This window comes from Puma concolor, chromosome B4 (assembly GCF_028749965.1).
Source record: "Puma concolor isolate L17-30 chromosome B4, mPumCon1.1.hap2, whole genome shotgun sequence".
Taxonomy (NCBI): Eukaryota; Metazoa; Chordata; class Mammalia; order Carnivora; family Felidae; genus Puma; species Puma concolor.
In genome coordinates, this window is record NC_141673.1 from 46,108,542 (window position 1) to 46,128,674 (window position 20,133).

The 20,133-nt window shown below is 41.0% G+C and overlaps 1 protein-coding gene across 1 annotated transcript in view; it reads right to left on the reverse strand.

Annotated features, from left to right (window-relative positions):
- Positions 1-20,133, reverse strand: part of TPH2 (tryptophan hydroxylase 2) — a 105,626-nt gene that overhangs the window by 20,711 nt on the left and 64,782 nt on the right. The window lies entirely within an intron of this gene.

Genomic DNA, 20,133 nt, shown 5'->3' on the forward strand with positions numbered 1-20,133 from the left:
ATAGAATGTACCAGATCACAGGCTCCACTTCAACCGGTAGAGACCACCGCTTTTGCCAGCCATTCGCCTCAAACCAAGACAGACAAAAACAAGTAGAGAAAAAGAGGAGGGTTGGGATTTGAGTAATGTCTTGTCAGCTAGAAGACGATGATCCTGAATTGTGGAAACAGCGTATATTGTCTTAGGTTAAGAACGGCCATCGAATGAATTAAAATGTAAAAACCTAAGCTCTGAGGAAACATTACAGCAAACCTTGTGGAAAATTGATCATCAAATATAAGAGGAACATCCGTAGGGGGAAAAAAAGCGTCAGCAGAAAACAACTTTTATTGAAGAATACATTGACATAGGCGATTTTCAGCAGCACTGCTTTGGTTGGGATTTTTCTGTGTGTCTCTTAACTATTGCTTCCTATATTTTTTTGGTTGCTTCCAAGAACAAATGGATGATTTTGTTTCAGAGCCCTCTGGCCATTTCAGTTTTACTGTCCCTCCTCCAGCTTATCTGTGAGCATTTTCAAAGAAAGGCCACCTGACTTATCATTTAACATTTACTAGTTTTTACGTCAGGATTTAATGGTATTTTTTAATCTTTTAAAAAAAAATTTTTTTTAATTTTTATTTTTAAAAATTTTTTTTTAGTGTTTATTTATTTTTGAGACAGAGAGTGACAGAGCATGAGCAGGGAAGGGGCAGAGAGAGAGGGAGACGCAGAATGTGAAGCAGGCTCCAAGCTCTGAGCTGTCAGCACAGAGCCCAACGCGGGGCTCGAACTCACGAACCATGAGATCATGACCTGAGCCGAAGTTGGACGTTTAACCGACTGAGCCACCCAGGCGCCCCCCAAAAAATTTTTTTTAATGTTTTATTATCCATCTTTGAGAGAGTGAGGCAGAGCATGAGTGCGGGGAGGGGCAGAGAGAGAGGGAGACACAGACTCCGAAGCACGCTCCAGGCTCTGAGCTGTCAGCACAGAGAACGATGCGGGGCTCAAACTCAAGAATCATGAGATCATGACCTGAGCTGAAGTCAGACGCTCAACCAACTGAGTCACCCACATGCCTAGCTATTTTTTTTATTTTTAAAAAAGGAAGAAATAGAAAAAAGAACTATGATGAACTAACAGTAGTGATCAGCTTGCAGTCAGCAGGAGAGCCGCCCAAGCAGTTTGCCCACCCCTGAAACCCTGACAAAATTCACTCTAAGACACTCCATCCCCAGGGCTAGGCTCCAGGTCACAATGGCCATGTGCTGACCCAATTACAGACCTTCACCATCCCACTGCCCTAAAGTGAAGGCCCACACTTCTCTGTATGGCAGAAAAGACCCTCCGTGTCCTAGCCCCTGCCTCCTCCAGCCTTATCTCTCAACCCTCTGCCTCCCCATCGTCCACTCCTCAGGGAACTATTGGCAACTGTGCAGACTGCCATGCTCTCTTCAGCTTCCCATCTAGGCCTTTGCACATGACCTTCCCTCTGCATGGAATGCCCTTGTCCTTGTCCAGCTCCTTTGCCAATTCCTGCTGGTTTGCCAGCTTAGGTGGCTCTCTCCTCTCTCCTGGTACAGCACTTCTGGATCCATGTGGATACTGCCAGTCTTGTCTGTCGTCTCCACCAGGCTCTGAGCTCCCTAATTTCAGGTAACTCTGACAGGGTCTGACTTGTTTGGGTTGTTCTTGTTGTTTAATATCTGGTCTCCAGCACCCAGCTGACATGCAGCAGGTGTTCAGCAAATACTGAAGGAGGGAGGAAAGGGGAAAGCAAGGAGAGTTTTCCAGTGGGCCAAGCAACAGGTCAATGCCAGTCTTCCAGATCAATAACTACTACCTTCAGCAAATATTCCAATATCATAGACTTTTCTGTAAAGATGAAAACCCTCCTACAGTAGAAATCCAATCAGTTTTCACCTACAGCTTCAGAAATAGATCTGTCCCTTGACATCTCTTCAACAACAGCCAATGGTCCTCCAAGCCATTGAGGGAGGGAGGAGCCATCCTACTGGCAGGCCTTCAAAGACTGATTGGCAGTTACTTCCTGCAGAAGCTCAGTAGTCTTGTGGTTCAGTGGCCCCTGGCCTATTTCATCACAAGCAGTAACTCTGAAGGTCCACTGATTCTGACCTCTGGATCCTCATCAAAAATGTTGGGGGGAGAGTTTTTCAGTTTGCCAGGTCTGAAGCTTGTAGGCAACTGGAGACTAGCCAGGGAAAAATGCTAACTGTGCATTGTCAGGGTGTGAAGGAGTTTAAGTGTGATAGATCCAGGCCCTGAAGTGCCTCACGGCCCAGACTGCTCAGAATTAGCAACCACAAGGAATTTCTGTTGGCATCACTGCCCAGACCTTCACTGAGCAGATGATGACACATGAGATCCAACAGATGCTATTTTCTCCTGAAGATGATTTTGTGAGATGACCACCCATCCAATGCTGTTTTCCACAAAATTCTCTGGCTCTTTCAAAGGTATTATGAATACAAATAGGCTTCTTTTTAATGAAGCCCTCTGGATCTACAGGTATTTTGAGTTTCACAAATCAAAAGCTGGTTTTATGTTCAGTAGTATTACTCGTTGGACCCTAGATGTAATACAAGAGTCTCGATAAAGCATCTTCATAACAAAGCAATTCACATTGTTTGGTTCTCTTTCTAAAGCAATTCCATCTTTTTCCAAACAACCCTTTACTGACTTATTATGTAACTAGCTACCTTGAAATGGTTAAACTTCACCCTGAGGACACACACACACACACACACACACACACACACACACCCCATTTCATTGCAGGTAGGTGGATCAGCATCCCATTTATATATGTGCTTAATCTACTTTGCACAGAAGACCTACTTAAGCAAATGCTGTAGGTTTGAAGTGCCCAAGAACTGACTTTTATAACCTAAGCAATTCTGAGCTCCTTGAAGGAGAAGAAAACTGATGAGTACATTCTCAGCCATTCATCCTTTGGCATGTCCTAAAATGTTCTGCATCAAATCACACATTCTCCCCAGATGTGGTGATTTTAAAGGTCAGCTCTCAGAGGCTAGTATGAAAAATGAGGTTTTTACTGACTCCCAAGTAAGCTGTGGGCAGTCACCACTGCCTTTAGAGGGTCGTTTTATTTTTATCCCTGCATTACTAAAAGCAACACCCTCCCAGACATTAGGGCTAAAGAGCTTGCACTTGCTCACCTATTTCTTTCCAGGCAAGACCAAGAATCCTGGAGACAATTATACACCTGAAAACTGATGAGAAAGGTATGTTTAGTGGGGAAAGCCATTCTTACCACTCCATTACACCAAGCAGTCTTCTATCTTAAGTTTTTATTAATGAAGTCATGTTTCTTTTCTAGTCACTAACCATCAGCCCTACCATCATCATCTCTCACACTCAGAGTCGACACTAACCATCTATATGTGTAAATGGGGCTGAGAAGATTTACCTGTGAACTGGGGTCCCTGTCACAATGAGGGTCTATAGGTAATTGAACCTCCAGATAGCATTTCAGCTCAATTGAGCTCCCCTATCTCTAATAATAACCACTGCCTTACTGAAACCTACTCTCCACTACAGTGCTAAGCACTTTACATCATGCTCACAATACCTCTAAGAGGCAGGCACTGCAACAGTAATATAATAGGATAGCACTTTGACTTTGGAGTGTAAGATCAGGGTTCAAGGGTAGGCTCTGCCATTTATCTGACCTTAGGAAAGTTGTTTAGCCTCTCTGAGTCTTAAGTTATCCATAAAATAAATAAAATGAATCGCTAACATTTATTGAATTCTTACTATATGCCAGTGCTAAATCCTCCCATTTTACAGCTGGGGAAACTGATACTTAGGCTCAGTAACTGGGGCAAGTGTAGAGGTGATAGAGCTGGATTGGAATTGGTTATGCCTAACCCCCAAAATCTATGATGTCTGCACTGTATCACACTGTTTGCCCCCTCTTCTCTGCGACTGAATGCTGCAGGTCCCTAGAATTGATGCTCACGTCATATTCTTAATAGCTGGGCTTGGCGTGTGCCAAGAAATACAGGGGTCTGTCTAGCTTGCCCGCAGCCATCCTTCCACAGCTTGCACTGGGCTAAGTGCCTTTATTCCTTTGTGGCCCCAGGATCAGCCAAGTAACACAGCACAGGCCCATCAGGAGCCAGAGAGGAGCACGCACTAGAAACCAGTCATTAAAGGAAGCCACGTCTTTTGAGTCTTGCAAGTGGGAAAGAGCACTGCAATTAGCCCGGCTCAGGAGACCTGGGACCACAATAAATTTTGGCTAGGAAATAAAACATATCAAGACTAGAGCACCAATCCCTCAGTTCTCTCTCCCTTCCTCTAATCAGCAGATTCCCCTGATCAATAAAGGGGGGACAGGCAGGAGACTGAAGATGAAATATGTCTTCTCTATTCAGGATCATGGACCCTTTCTAACAGAACAATAACTAAGCTCTGGCCAATTGTCTCCTTAGGTAAAGGCAGTCTGACTCCCAGAGACACTGGTCTTTTTAAGAGAAGCTAGGAATCTGGATGTTCATGTGTTAATGCACTTTTTTTTTTAATTTAAGCAAGGTGTAAGATGTGTATGTGAGTATGTGTATACACATACACACATACACACACATATGTATGTATGTATATGTGTGTATATGTGTGTGTGTGTATAACTCCACCTCCCCCAGGTTCAGACATTAGCCTGAAACCTCCCCCAGGTTCAGACATTAGCCTGAATCCTGCATCTGTGACAATAATTTGCTTCCAGGACACTGAGTGCATATCTCTCCTGCTTCACCTGGTCACTCTTTGCTCTGACATCCTAAACTCCTGAGAAATGGTCTGGTGTACTAGATTAGGACCGAGAAAATTTAATAGTTCAGTCCCTGCCACTATTTTACTGTATGGTCTTGGATAAGTCATTTCACTTGTCTGAATCTCCCTGTATTCATCTATATAATGGGGATTCCTTTCCTCACCAAATTTCTATTGAGCACCAATTGTGTAATCAGCACTCTGTGGACACTGGAGACTTTGTTAGGGGATGATAATATGAGTCTCACCTACCTTGAAGTGCCATCATGGGACCCAAATGAAGAAGCACACATCAAATGCTCAAGCAATTACAGCAAAAGCTGTAACTCAGATGAAGGTTCTCTGTTCTGAGGCGATTAAGATCACAGATATCTTCATGGCTGACTCATCCCATCTCAGGCCTCTGATTCTACAGAGTCATTTCTACAGAGAAATTACCTTCCGCATAGGTGATTATGAGCTTAATTACAGGTCAACAGTTCCTGAAACTCAATCAAAGGAGCTTTCTGATATGCAAACAATCTACTGAGATGCAAAAGTTTCCTAAAGTATTAACACCTATTCTATCAGTAAGCATATGTAACAGCAAATAAAAAATTAACAATCTGACTGCTGGGAAAAGTCTCCCCACCTCATCCAAATCACCTCTGATCATCCTGAACCTGACCTAAGTGCCCTCCTTTCCCTAACTTTGCGTTTACCAAGTTATATTTAAATCCCTATTCACTTATGTGTACCCCTCACTAGAAATAGTCCCCAAGAAGCAGGATCCTGTCTACCAGCTTCACAGTTGAATTCCCACTGCCTGAACATATAAAAGATGTTCAGTAAATGTTTACCAATAAATAAATGAGTGGGTCACAATTGATTCTATCAGAGTTGTGGAGAAGATATTTAGCAGGGACACAGCAAGTTCACGCCTTTGATAAAACACCCTCACAAGGAAGCAGAATCCAATGCCCCTTTTCTCACCAATTATAGCTTTGGTTTTTATCTTGGAAGAGCTAAGTCTTCTTCATTAGTGTTAAGAGAGGAAAGGGTGAACAGCCCCAAAAACGTTTTTGTGAGCACTGAACATCTAAATGTTTCTAAAGTATGCCAATTTACGGTATCTCCCCATGTGTTACTACAGAGAACTTTTAAACCTTGCTAGTTAGACACCAACATAGGACCCCTGTGTACAAACAGAGACACGTCCAAAACGCATCAAAACTGGAGCAAACAACATCTTTTGGAACTCTTCCAATAGCTTCTTTGCATACTCTTATGTTAATACAGCCAGCTTACAGCCAAACTCCACACACCTGGCTTGAATTCTCAGAAACTTGAACTCATAAGGAGGAAGAGCAGCCGAGATGTGAAACCCCAAATTTATTGCTTTCTTTAGTTATTAAGGGAGTGCTGCATGTATCAATGAACAGCATCACTCCTAATCTGCTTGCAAAGTTTAGTCAGGAATTCATATTTCATGCGCTCTCACCAGCACAAACAATATTTATTCATTTGTTTTCCAAAGCTGTTTCCTGCAACTTGCCTCTCTCTGTGTTCACTCAGGGGAGGTGTGCTATTAACTCTAGGGAGGTCTCCTCCATCCCCAGGGAGAAGCTTGACATCTTTTAGGGGAGGCCATACCTTTATTATTTATGGTTAAAACACTTCACATTGCAAAGTAGCATGCTATCTCTGTCTAAAACCCCTTTGTAATATAAACTGCATAGTCTGCATTTCAGAAGGGAAAACTGAATTGTTGAAAGAAAATTACCCAAGGTCACACAGGGGCCTTCCCTGCCCTTGAGTCTTACTGATGTGGCCATCTTGACAGCTAAGAGTACAGTCACGTCAAATACACTAGCTAGCTTTTATCGAACACTTAGCACTGTACTAAGCAGGTTTACAATGCATTATCTCATTAGTCCACAATAGCTCTGCAAGACTCAATGGTATTATCATTATTCTCATTTTAAAGATGAAGAGGGGCACCTGGGTGGCTCGGTCAGTTAAGCATCTGACTGCAGCTCAGGTCATGATCTCTCAGTTTGTGGGTTCGAGCCCCACATTGGGCTCTGTGCTGACAGCTCAGAACCTGGAGCCTGCTTCAGATTCTGTGTCACCCTCTCTCTCTGCCCCTCCCCCACTCGTGCTCTGTCTCTCTCTCTCAAAAATAAATAAACATTAAAATAAAAAAAATTTTTTTTAATTTTTTTTTAACGTTTATTTATTTTTGAGACAGAGAGAGACAGAGCATGAGTGGGGGAGGGTCAGAGAGAGAGAGGGAGACACAGAATCTGAAACAGGCTCCAGGCTCTGTGCTGTCAGCACAGAGCCCGACGCGGGGCTCAAACTCACGGACCATGAGATCATGACCTGAGCCGAAGTCGGACGCTCAACCGACTGAGCCACCCAGGCGCCCCTAAAATAAAAAAATTTTTTTAATAAAGAATCAGATCAAGTGCTATGGGGAAGGATACTTATGACTTTACCCAGAAAGAGAACAACAGGAGGGGTGGATATCAATTAGATAAAAGTAGTACTCACCAATAACGACAAGTTATTGCAAAATTAGAAAATAGAAAATTAAAATAGGTATGGAAACCAATTTTTAATTTAAAAAAAAAAGTGGCATCTGCTAACTTTTTTCTCCAAAATGAAAGAAAAAGGAAAAGCAAATGAAACTCATTAGCTACATATGATGTTCACTGGACCACTTTGCAGTGTACCTGGGTGAAAAGTCATAAGCCCCGTATCTCCAGAGCAATTCCAATTTATTCTTTCTTGTGTAGATGTAAAAGATACAGTCTCTCCTGACAGCACAAGTGTTTGATAAATGGGTGAACACCTCATTGCTCCTTTTCCAAAGCCAAGACTCCCTTTACCAAGCTCTTACTTGACATGCCAAAATGACTTTGGAAAAACAAGAAGGCTTTATACTAAGTGTTAATAGTGGTTATCACTGGTCTGATATTACAGATGATCTTTATATTCTTTTCCTTACTTATCCATTTTTTTAAAAAATTTTATACAATGACTATATGTCAGTTGTGTAACAAGGAGGAGAAACAAAGAGTTTTGGTAAAGACTTTTCAATAACAGAGTCCCCAAGTCACCCTGCATCCACCCTCCCTTCCTTTCAGAGAGAATGGTTGTTTATGGACACTATAAAGGACAGACCGGCAGACCCTGAAAAATGATGAGGCCCCTGGGTGATTTATTCCTCCCCACCCTCCCAGCATTTCTTACTTACATCCAGTGTGGATTTAAGCCCTCAAATGACAGCATTTCCATTTTCTGGGAAACCTCTTCCCACTATGAAGTCCACTCATCAGAAATATTCCAGAAATGCCCATCCTTACAGTGACAAGCATATAAAACTCTAAGCAAATTACAATATTTCTAAGAGGGGAGCAAAGAGATGTTTAATCACCGTGTGTTCAGTCTCGTGTCGTGTTTCTCATTGTGCTTCCATTCATCGTGGTGGCTCATAATGTACAGCAATACATTTTACATCTACTAAATGTGTTCTGGGTTTTTATATCACAGTTCAGAAGAATAGCTTTGAAAATCCTTTTGACTCCTTTATTTGAAAACTACATTTGCGGAATGGGGTAATTAAATTCCTATAGTTTGATATAATATTACCTCTGCTATTCTAGCTCATAAAAAAAAAAAATTCCAACCATCTTCTCCCTGCTTTTGCTAGAAATGGAATTATACCATAGACATTTCTGTTAATACAAGTCTAAGATTTTGAGAGCCTACTCCATTGTAGTTAAACCAGAAAACTCCTTCTCTTGTACATCTTTATGGAAGTGAAAATGACTGCAGAAATCTTCCGTGCTTGATGAATGCACATTAGCTTACTTTGAGAAGAAAAAGTAAGAAGGGCTCAATGTCAGGGCTTTTGAATCACAGGAAGAAGTTATCTCTAGATGAAGAGCTAGATGATTTAGGGTCTTTAAATGACTCTAAAATTATTAAATCAATAATATAGAACCTTGGCTGCAGTTAGGATTTGTTGGGTAATGGTGAGGTCGAGTACTACCATACCTGAGTATGAGGTAGATAATGACAAGCCACACATCACGGAAGTATTTCCTTTAATTTGCTCCTCGTTCAGCATCAGGTGGGAGGAGAATCTCCCAGTTTTAAAGAAGACATTTGAGGCCCAAAATGTTAATGCAATTTGTCTCAGAATACAAGTTTAGGAAGTAACAAGGCTGGTACTCATATAAAAAAGAGAAGAGATAAATGCTGGCAAGGATGTGAAGACAAGGGAACACTTTTGCCCTGTTAGAAGGAATGTAAATTGGTGTAGCCACTATGGAAAATAGTATGGAAAACTTCCTCAAAAAGTTAAAAATAGAGCTGCCATATGATTTAGCAATCCCACTTCTGAATATATATTCAAAAGGAATGCAAACAGAATATTAAAAAGATATCTACACTCCCATGTTTACTGTATTATTATCCAAAATAGCCAAGATACAGAAACAATGTAAGTGTCCATCAATGGACGAATGCATAGAGATGTGGTATTCATTCAATGCAGCCCTGAGGAAAAAGGAAATTCTGCCATTTGCAACAAAATGGATGGACCTGGAGGGCATTATGCTAAGTGAAATAAGTCAGACATAGAAAGACAAATACTGTACGATCTCACTTATATGTGGAATATAGAAAAGCCAAACTCTTAGGAACAGAGACTAGATTGGTGGTTACCAGGAGCTAGGGAGTGAGGGATATGGGGAGGTATTTGTCAAAGGGTACAAACGGCCAGTTTGTAAGATGAATAACTTCTGGGGATCTTAATGTGAAGCATGATGATTAGAGTTAATAATACTGTATTATATACTTGAAAGTCACTAAGAGACTATATCTTCACAAAAAAGAAATGGTGATTCTGTGACACGTTGCAGGTATTAGCTAACTGATCAGACCACAATATATGAATATATCAAATCAGTGCATTGTCCACCTTAAACTGCCACAACATATGTCAATCATATCTCAGGCAAGCTGGGGAAAGTGAAGAAAGCTGGAACTCAAGCCCACTGGACCAGCTTCGGGTTTAGGCCCTTTCCAGCACATCACACCACACCGCATACTGCCCACCAGACACCCCAAAAGCAGGTTCATCAAGTGCTGAGGGACTCCAGCGGCGGGCCTGCGGTGCTCCTGCATGAATAAAATTAAGTGGGCACAGAGCTCACTCGCAGCACAGAACGAATAGCTACCAAAGCAGCTCTATTTTTACGAGTCTCCAAATATCTAAAGTAGGTTGTTGAGCTTTTTTTCCCTCGTCTGCAGTTACACGATGGCTCTCTGAAGCCCCTAGGATACAATTTTAAATGACGAAGAAAGATTTGAGTTGCAAAAATACACAACTATTCTGGGTTACAAATGGATTTGTTTCTAACCATAGTGGGCAATGTACAGCTCACTTTTTTAATTCCAAATAACCGTGGTGTTCTCACCATAGCTGGCAAGGCACCTCATAATGGCAATATCATAAGTGAAACATACACAAACAGAGAGAGAAAATAGCCTTAGCTCTGATATCAAAGTTCTCAGAAGAGAGATAGTCAGAAGGAAGTGTGGTCTTAGAGCACCCAGGCAAAAAAAAACACAAAGGGAAAACACTGAAAAAGTTAAGCTTCTATGGGGCTAGCTGAAGAAATATAGCACCTTGTAGGTTCTACAATTTTTCTATATGCACAGAAGACATAAAAGTGAAAGTAATGAGTTGGAATAGATACTATTAACTTTTAATTAAGTTACTCAGAAATAATACACACACTGGTCATCTGCCCAAACATCTCAATTAAGAATGTATAAAAGTGCATTCCTTCCAGCTTTTTGTCAGCTTTGTATCAAATGATCCAAACAGCTGAACTAGTTCAAAGACTCCGCATGGAATAAATAAGCCTGGGGCTTATTGCAAGCTTTCTGTAGAGATACTAAAATGGTCATTTTTAATGTCATCCATCTTCAGAAAGAACTAGAGCTGGGCGTAAGTCTTTTAAAAGCATACATAAGGGGCGCCTGGGTGGCTCAGTCGGTTGGGCGTCCGACTTCGGCTCAGGTCATGATCTCGCAGTCGTGAGTTCAAGCCCCGCGTCGGGCTCTGTGCTGATCGCTCAGAGCCTGGAGCCTGTTTCAGATTCTGTGTCTCCCTCTCTCTCTGACCCTCACCCATTCATGCTCTGTCTCTCTCTGTCTCAAAAATAAATAAACGTAAAAAAAAAAAATTTAAAAAAAAAAAAAAGCATACATAAGTTCCCCACTCTGAGCCAGGTAGACAAAGATGTGAGACCGGGAAACAAGCTAATGTCCTCCCACAGGCAGGAAAATATTAATTAGCAATTCATAAACTAAGGTTACCTTTACAATTACATTTCTAGTGTGAATTATAGTCGATTATTAGTTTAAGACTGACTACATTTCATTACTATTCTCAGCATGAGAAAGTCCTGGTTATAACTAGAAATTCAAGCACACTTGATTCATGACCATCAAAAGCCCCAATCAATGCAAACTCTTTTACTTGGAACCAATAAATTATTTGTTTTGATAAAATACAAACAGAACCTTATATTACTAATTTCCTGACAATCCTTTTGTAGAAAAAAAGTTAAGCTGGTGATCGGGTCTCTGTTCACAATGAATTCTCCCCTTTCAAAAATCATTCTAGATTTGTATCTCCTAAACTGTGTTCCTTGGAATATTAATAGCATAGGATGCTAACACGTGTTCCATAAAAAGAGACTTCTGCAATCATATAATGTACTTTCTTAATTCTTAAGTTCACTGTTTTTACATTTTAACATTATCTTACAAACAATATCAAAAATTTTGCTAACTAAATCTTTTTTCCCCTTTAGAACAAGCTATTGAATTAAGAGTATATTTTACAATCAATGGCATCTTAAAACAGGGAAAACATGGTAAGTTTGGAGAAGTAAGTTTTTTATCGCCTGTGGGGATTCACCCTACACATTATCACATTAGAGTCCCTGAAAAATCTCAGTACTTTAAAAAACAAAGCTGTTTTCTTTTTTTAACTCAATGTTTCCCAAATATATTTGCCCATAGATCCCTTCTTTTCTAGAACCCATAATAACATTTCATGAGACTAATGTTCTGGGAACATATTCTGGGAAAGAGTGCTTATTCTTTTATTACCATTGGCCAAGACTCTTCTCTCATCAGCTTTCCCAAGACCCAGTGACAGAAACCCTCAATCATGAAGTGAAGGTAAGTATGTGTCAGGGTCAACAGAACTGAATGGATGACCTAAAACTCTCTGTAGAGAGAAAATTCCAACTAGGCCAGAGGCCAATTTATTCTGCTTGGAAACATCTGAGGTGTATTCATACTGATTGCTTTCTCTTACAAATGGTGCACAGCTTTGTCTGTTGCAAATGCCTCCATGATGTGAGAAATGAATAGACTGAACAGAAACCATCTGCATGATGGGACACACCATAGATGGGAAGCACCATTTGGTGAAAGGCACCCCTTTACATTTCCCAACATTGGGAGGGAAGCGAAATCGATATTTTTCTAGGACTGATTCCTAAATCCACTTAATCAGCAAGTTTCTGTTTATGCATTCCCATAAAATTGGATAATATAAGTCATGTGGTCAAAGAGCAAGCAGCAGGGGAGTTTAAGAGTAGACACTCAAAACAGAACCAATGACATGGCGCTCATAGATGCAAGCATTCATTTTCAGGCCCAGACTAAGTCCTAAATAAACTCATCTCATATTACACAATATTAATCTCCCAATACTCTATGAATCCAGCTTGTAGAAAAAAAGTATCAAAATATGGAAATAAGACTGGAAGATTACCATGTGTCTTTTGAATGAAACATTCAAGCATTGTCTAATAGGCCCACGGGCCTATCAGGTCAACTGACCCTCTTTGACTAACAGCATCAGCATTACCTGGGATCTTGTTAGAAATGCCAGATCTTGGGGCACCTGAGTGGCTCAGTTGGTTGAGTGTCCAACTCTTGGTTTTGGCTCAAGTCATGAACTCCCAGTTTCCTGAGTTTGAGCCCTGTGTCATTGAATCCCTGCTTGGGATTCTCTCTCTCAATTTCCCTCTCTCTCTGTCCCTCCCCTGCTCACATTGTCTCTGTCTCTCTCAAAATAAATAAATAAACTTTAAAAAATTTTAAGAAACAAAAACAAACAAACAAAACAATGCCAGATCTCAGGCCCCATGCTGGACCTACCTGACCAGAATCTGCCTTTTAACAACATCCCTAACTTATTTTATATACATTATGGTTTGAGCAGCATTAATCTAGGGAACATAAGCTTTCCCGACTTCCTATTTACTACTCATTAGGGCCCAGACGTTGTGAAGTTAGATGGTAACTTGTGAAGATAGATAAATCGCAAGTTATTTTTGTCCACTAGACACGCAAATGATTTCTGCCTGGGAGAAAAGACAACCTCAAGGTTATGTAGTTTTTGCCCATAGAACACAAACGACTTTGCACCTTATTCCAGGTTCTTTCTTTCAGGGACGATATGGTCTCAGTCTCACAAATTCTTCCTTGAGCTGCATTTATCATCCTGCTTTTCCCTCATTAATTAGTTAAATAAACTTTTGACATGTGCTCAGCCCACATGCATGGCAATCATGCTTGTAACTGTTTGCAGTTTAATTCAAAACCAGTCATCTCTCAACAGTGATAGGAAACTTCCCTCTAGAGAACACTATTTTCTTAGGAAAAATAGTCAGCAAACAGTAATTAAGAACATCCACTATGACAAGAGATGAACCGAGCATGGGTTGGTCCCTCAAAAATGATGATAGGTCTAACATGTACTCTAACCTCAGATACAAGGGCTGGGGACTGAGAGCCTCGTTCTGTTTCAGCTTGCAGACATGGTTTGTAGCCAAAGAACATTTTGTTTTATTTTAATTTCTGGATATGAAGGCCTTTAGATGTAATGTGCATTCTCCAGTTCTCCACAGGCTCCTACACTCCTTATTATCGTATATCAGGCTGTTTCACATATGTTTGCTACCTATCTGGCCCCTGAAGGCATTTAAGTTTACAACCCTTAAAGAAGACACTAATCTATTAAATCCACTTAAGCCAGCACTACGGTGGGAAATGGCTCGTCTCAAAATCATAGCACACTCCAAGCAGCCCTTACTGGGAATATTTTTGCATATCTATCATGCACAGACCCCGGACAGCTATGATGAGTATAAAAAGAGTGCAGCTGCCAAAACCAGTGGCCTTATTCCTTATCCACCAGAGGGCAAATTATTTACATGTATAACAATGCATTTGAAATACATTTACCAAGCATCATCATCAATTTCTTCAGATACAAAAGAGTTTCATTTAAATGGTTCTCAGAGCATAGAAACCACTGGCTACATAAACAGCAGAGATAGCTTCATTCTCAAAGCTAAGCATTATTAAAATGTCAAAATAAATATCATGTAGAAATATAGCAAGAAGAAGCAATATCGCTATAGGCAAATAGCCTGGTCCCTCTGAAATCAGACCCAGAAGTTCAAAAGCAGCTTTGGATGAAACAGAATTTAGTGGTGGCCAATTAGTCCTACTGGACGTTGTTTTCTTCCTTGGATGGATTTGTTGACAGCACATCACAGAAAGTTATTAAGTGTCTGCTTTTACTCCCTATTTCCTAAGTGCTTAAATTCACTAAACAAGGAAAAGCAGGCACTATATAAACAGAGTCATTAATAATATAAATCTCACCTAGAGTAAAAGAATAATATGGCCTGTCTCATTGTGCTGCATAAATAGTGATTTCTGTGGTTTTCCATTTGTCCTCTCTATGGATTTTTCTCCTTTGGTACATCTCATCTCTCATTTTACTCCAGTACATCTTCAGGGGACTTAATGGGAACAACTTTGAGGAAATCAGCTAATAACATGTCCATTTCTCATCTGGACAGTTAAGAGGCCTCCCAACCAACACTATTCCCCCTACCACTGGACTTTTTACACCTCCCAGTGAGGCCGTAGTCAGCCCTTAATCTCTTAGTCTTTGCAACTGGGTCATTAAATTGGGCTTTTAGCTACAGTATATGGCTTGAGAGTCATTAATATGCACGTTATCCAATAGGTTATGTATTCAAAGGTTTACTTTGAAATGGCCTGGCCAGAATCTGTTCTTTCTTTCAAAACCAACTTCCAGCAGTTTCCCATTCACTTTGTTTCTGACTGAGAGATGCGTTATGGTTTCTAAAGTCAACAACAGTTTTAGGAGCATTTCAGGGAAAATCTCCCTCCCTAGCCTCCTCACACTGTGAGTCTCTCCCCCATACTCCCCACAGCATGCAGGAAAAGCTTTCCAAATTTCTCTTTGGTCTGCGAAACACTTTTCTTTTCTTTTTTCTTAAATGTTTATATTTATTTATTTTGAGGGGGGAGGGGCAGAGAGAGAGGGGGAGAGAGCAAATCCCAAGTAGGCTCCACACTGTCAGTGCAGAGCCTGACATGGGGCTCGATCTCACGAATGGAGAAATCATGACCTGAGCCAAGATCAAGGGTCAGATGTTCAACCAACTGAGTGCCCCTGCGAAACACTTTTCAGAGTAGAGGGGTAGAGTCTATAAAGCTGGAAGGAACTGGAATCACAAGGCTTGTGAGAGGCAGGAAATCAAAGGGAGCTGGGGTGGGGGCACATGCAATATGAGAAAAAGAGAAATGAGTAGATCAGACAAAACCATGGTGAGTTCCCCCCTCCACTCCCCCCACCCCACCAACTCTCCACTGCATTTAGAAGAGGTTCAAAATCTTTGTGTTAAAGTCTTTTGCAAGTTTTACTCTCTTGGGTTTTGTTTTGTTTTGTTTTGTTTTGTTTTGTTTTGTTTTGTTTTGTTTTGTTTTTAACTGTCAAAGCTACTGCAAGATTCCAGGCAGGATTCTTGGCTCCCTTGGGGGACACTTGATCCTCCTTAACCTGTCACCAGCTACTTCCTACATAGAAATGAACCTGTCTTATGTGAAATTTAAGAAACACAACAGATGGACATAGGGGAAGGGAAAGAAAAATAAAAACAGAAAGGGAGGCAAATCATAAGAGACTCAACTGAGGGTTGCTAGAGGGGAGGTAGGGGGTATGGGCTAGATGGCTGATGGGCACTAAGGAGGGCACTTGTGATGAGCACTGGGTGTTGTATATAAGTGATGAATCACTAAATTCTACTCATGAAACCGTTACTACACTACATGTCAACTCACTTGGATTTAAATAAAAATGTTTTTTGAAAAGAAGAAGAAATGAAACTGCTGGCCTCTGCTCCCAGTTCTGAACCCCAGTCTCCACCACTGAATTCAGAACTCAAACGCATTTGGAAGCTTCACCTTAAATCCACTTCTTCTGCATACCTTCTCACATATATTAATAAAAGCTCACACTGACTCTGGATTTTCATACTTTTGTGGATGAAAGGTCAAAAAGCTCTTTGATGCAAGTATACCTTTTTGTCTTTTTCTTATTCCTACCTCATGGTACCTAGGATTCTTTAGCCATTTAAAGACTAACCATTGATTGGCTTTTGCAGAAGTACATGTATATTCCAGGAAAAAGGCAATGAAAAAATGAGAGAGAGAAACATGATTAATGACCCAATGATCTCTAACAGACGGAAGCATTTTTAGCTGTTGGACCTAAGGCAATCATAGCCAAGGGTATTAGAATCATGCTAAGGAATGTAAGTTCCAAAAGAAAACATATTCATCCTATAAATTTACTGGTCCTAGTATAATAGGTTTCAAGATACAAGTATTCAAGTATTCATTTTTTTCCTTGCAAATTAAGTATAGAAACAAAAAATAATGCTCCCCCCAAAGATGTCCTGCCCTAATCCCTAGAAAGTATTACGTTTGCAGATATCATTAAGAATATGGACCATGAAATGGTGACATTATTGTGAATTATCCAGCAGGGCCCAATCTAATCACATAAGTCCTTAAAAACAAAACACCTTTCCCAGCTTCAGTCAGTGAAGAGAGATGTGGCAATGGCAGAGAGATCAGAGAGTTGCAACGTTGCTGGCTTTGAAGACAAAGGAAGAGGTCCATGAGCCAAGGAATGCAAGCAACCTCTAGATACTCGAAAAAGCAAAGAAACAGATTCTCCCCTGGGGCCTCCAGAGAGGAGCACAGCCCTGTTGACACCTTAATTTTATTTTCTTTAATGTTTACTTATTTTTTTGAGAGAGCAAGCAAAAGCATGGGGGAGGGGCAGAGAGAGGGAAAGAGAGAGAATCCCAAGCAGGCTCTGTGCTGTCAGCCAACACAGGGCTTGATCCCATGAACCGTGAGATCATGAGCTGAGCCAAAATCAAGAGTTGGTCGCCTAACCACCTGAGCCACCCAGGCATCCCAACACTTTAATTTTAGCTCAATGAGAATTGTGTCAAACTTCTAAGCTTAATGAAACTGTAAGATAACAAATTTGTGTTGTTTTAAGTCATATGTAATTTGTTAACAGTAGTGATAGATATCTAATACAAAAGGCAATCCTTGTTTTCAGCATGGCCCTGCAATCTGGTGAGCAGGCATTCCCTGCTGGGTCCCCAAATCAGAGAGATTTCTTATTCTGGCTGAAACTGTCCCTCAGGTCCCCCCCCTTTCCCCCTTTGCAACTTGGCTGACTTTTTCATCTTTCGGGACCCAGTACAAACTTTCTCTCCTCTGAAAAATCTTAGTTTTACCTATACAGGCTACAAATTTCCCAAACGTGAGGACCATGTTATATTCTTGGTGAATGTTAGTTTGAACGATGGACTTAATTAATTATCACTTTATGGAGTGTAAAAATAAAAGCCAACAAACCTACTTTTTTGTTACTGCTTTTAAAAAAGAAATAAGATCACTCACTAGGATCTACCTACATTCACATCCATGCAGCCCTACCTTATTCCTTCACGTCCTCTCTTTGGACACACACAGAGCCTGGCAGAGTTGAATCCCAATTTGTGATTGTTCAGAGTCAGACAAATAAGCAGTACATTCATCCCTGATGAAGAGTACAAGTTATAGGGGGTTAAAGGCTGAAACCAGGAAAATTTCAAGGGAAATGTTCCAGGCACGGAAAAAGTTCTAAAACGTGGAGTTTAAAGACAGAGCCAAGGTTTGAGAATTAAATAACAGAACTCAGCGGTGTGGTGGTTTTAAAACATGTCTACAAACACTCTGACACTCCTTTCTTCCAAAGGTGGAGACTAATCTCCTTCCCCTTCAACGTGGGCTGGTGTGAGTCCCTTCTAACGAACATAATATGGCTGACATGAGCAACATGTGATCAAGTCAGAGAAGTCATTACAACTTCCTCCCCACATCGATCTCTCTCTTTCTCCTCCTCCCCCTCCCCCATTACTTGCTCTAGAGAAAGTGACTTGCCAATAGCCACATGAGTGAACTCTCTTGGCAGAAGATTCCCAAATCTTCACATAACTGCAGCCCCAGCCCACATCTTGACAGCAACCACAGGAGCGTCCTTGAGCCAGAACCACTCGGCTAAGATGCTCCCGAATTCCCAAACACCAACTATGAGATGACAAATGTTCGCTGTTTCAAGCCACTAAGTTTTGGAGTTATTTATTATGCAGTAATAGATAGCCAATATACATGAGATACATTCCCTAGGGCAGAGGTTGCAAATTGGAAGTTAAGATCCTGATTCTGTCTACAAATATATTTTCCTCAGCTCACAATGTTTTTTATGAGCCAAAATCTTAAAATCATTTAAATTCATTTAGAAATCTAGATTTCCAATCTCTCTCAAAAATTTGGAGAACTGGCAACACAAAGCCTGCACTCCTGTCTGGCAGCTGCCAGTGAAAACTGAGGACCTGCCTTCGGCAGTAGGCTCTAATGGGTTTACTGAAGCCCCCACTGACCCCACTAATTATTCATCTCTACATTGACACTAACAGCATGGCTTTTGCACTGCTGCTTCTCTTATTAGAAAAACATTTCTCATTTCTTATATCTCTATGAAAACTAGGAAACAAAAGATGAACTGAAAGGGCCAGTTGTCTTAAGAAATGTAGGAGGGGCGCCTGGATGGCTCGGTCAGTTAAAAGTCCAATTCTTGGGGCGCCTGGGTGGCGCAGTCGGTTAAGTGTCCGACTTCAGCCAGGTCACGATCTCGCGGTCCGTGAGTTCGAGCCCCGCGTCAGGCTCTGGGCTGATGGCTCGGAGCCTGGAGCCTGTTTCCGATTCTGTGTCTCCCTCTCTCTCTGCCCCTCCCCCATTCATGCTCTGTCTCTCTCTGTCCCAAAAATAAATAAATGTTGAAAAAAAAAAAATTTAAAAAGTCCAATTCTTGATTTCAGCTCAGGTCATGATCTCACAGTCATGAGTAACAGCCTGGCATCGGGCTCCGTGCTCAGTGTGGAGCCTGCTTAAGATTCTCTCATGGGGTGCCTGGGTGGCTCAGTAGGTTAAGTGTACAACTTAGGCTCAGGTCATGATCTCACAATTTGTGGGTTCGAGCCCTGCGTTGGGCTCTGTGCTGACAGCTCAGAGCCTGAAGCCTGCTTTGGATTCTGTGTTTCCCTCTCTCTCTGTTCCTCCCCTACTCGCACTCTGTGTGTGTCTCTCTCTCAAAAATAAATAAAGGTTAAAAAAAAAAATGTAAGATTCTTTCTCCCTCTGTTCCTCCTGTGCTTGCTCACACACACGTGCTTCTCTCTCTCTCTCACTCTCTCTCTCTCTCTCTCTCAAAACAAAAAACTTTTTTGAAAAGAAAAGAAATCTAGAGCATGTATTTCCTGGTAGGAGTGAAGAATATCCCTACATGCCTGATGTGACATCAATGTGTATCTATACCAAATACACACAACTTAAGCTTCCATTTTTAATTCCTCTGATAGCTTTGTTCATTTAGGCAAATGGACTGGCCCCTGTGTAAGTGAGTGTGCTAAAGTTGTTCTTTCTTACCCTGGTCTCTTCGAAATGGGGTTAAGGTAAGGTAGATATGCTTGCTAGATTTGCATCTTAAAGGAAGCCACCAACATGACATTTTTCCTCTCATATTGCTTGTTTTGAGAAAAATACCTTGTTGAGAACATATTAACTATTAAATCTTTCTTTGGTTTTGTACTTATAATAATTGTTTAGCCTAAGCTTCTCATGGCTGTCTCAAATTGTGTCTGACCACACCCATATTCACTAATCAGTGATAACCTCAAGTACAACCCCTACTTTTTCATAAATGCATAACTTTTAGTATTCCTAATGTTTCTAGGGAAAAAAACATTGAACTAGAACAGAAGTCAACGAATTTCAGCACACAAGCCAAACGTGGCCCACTGCCAG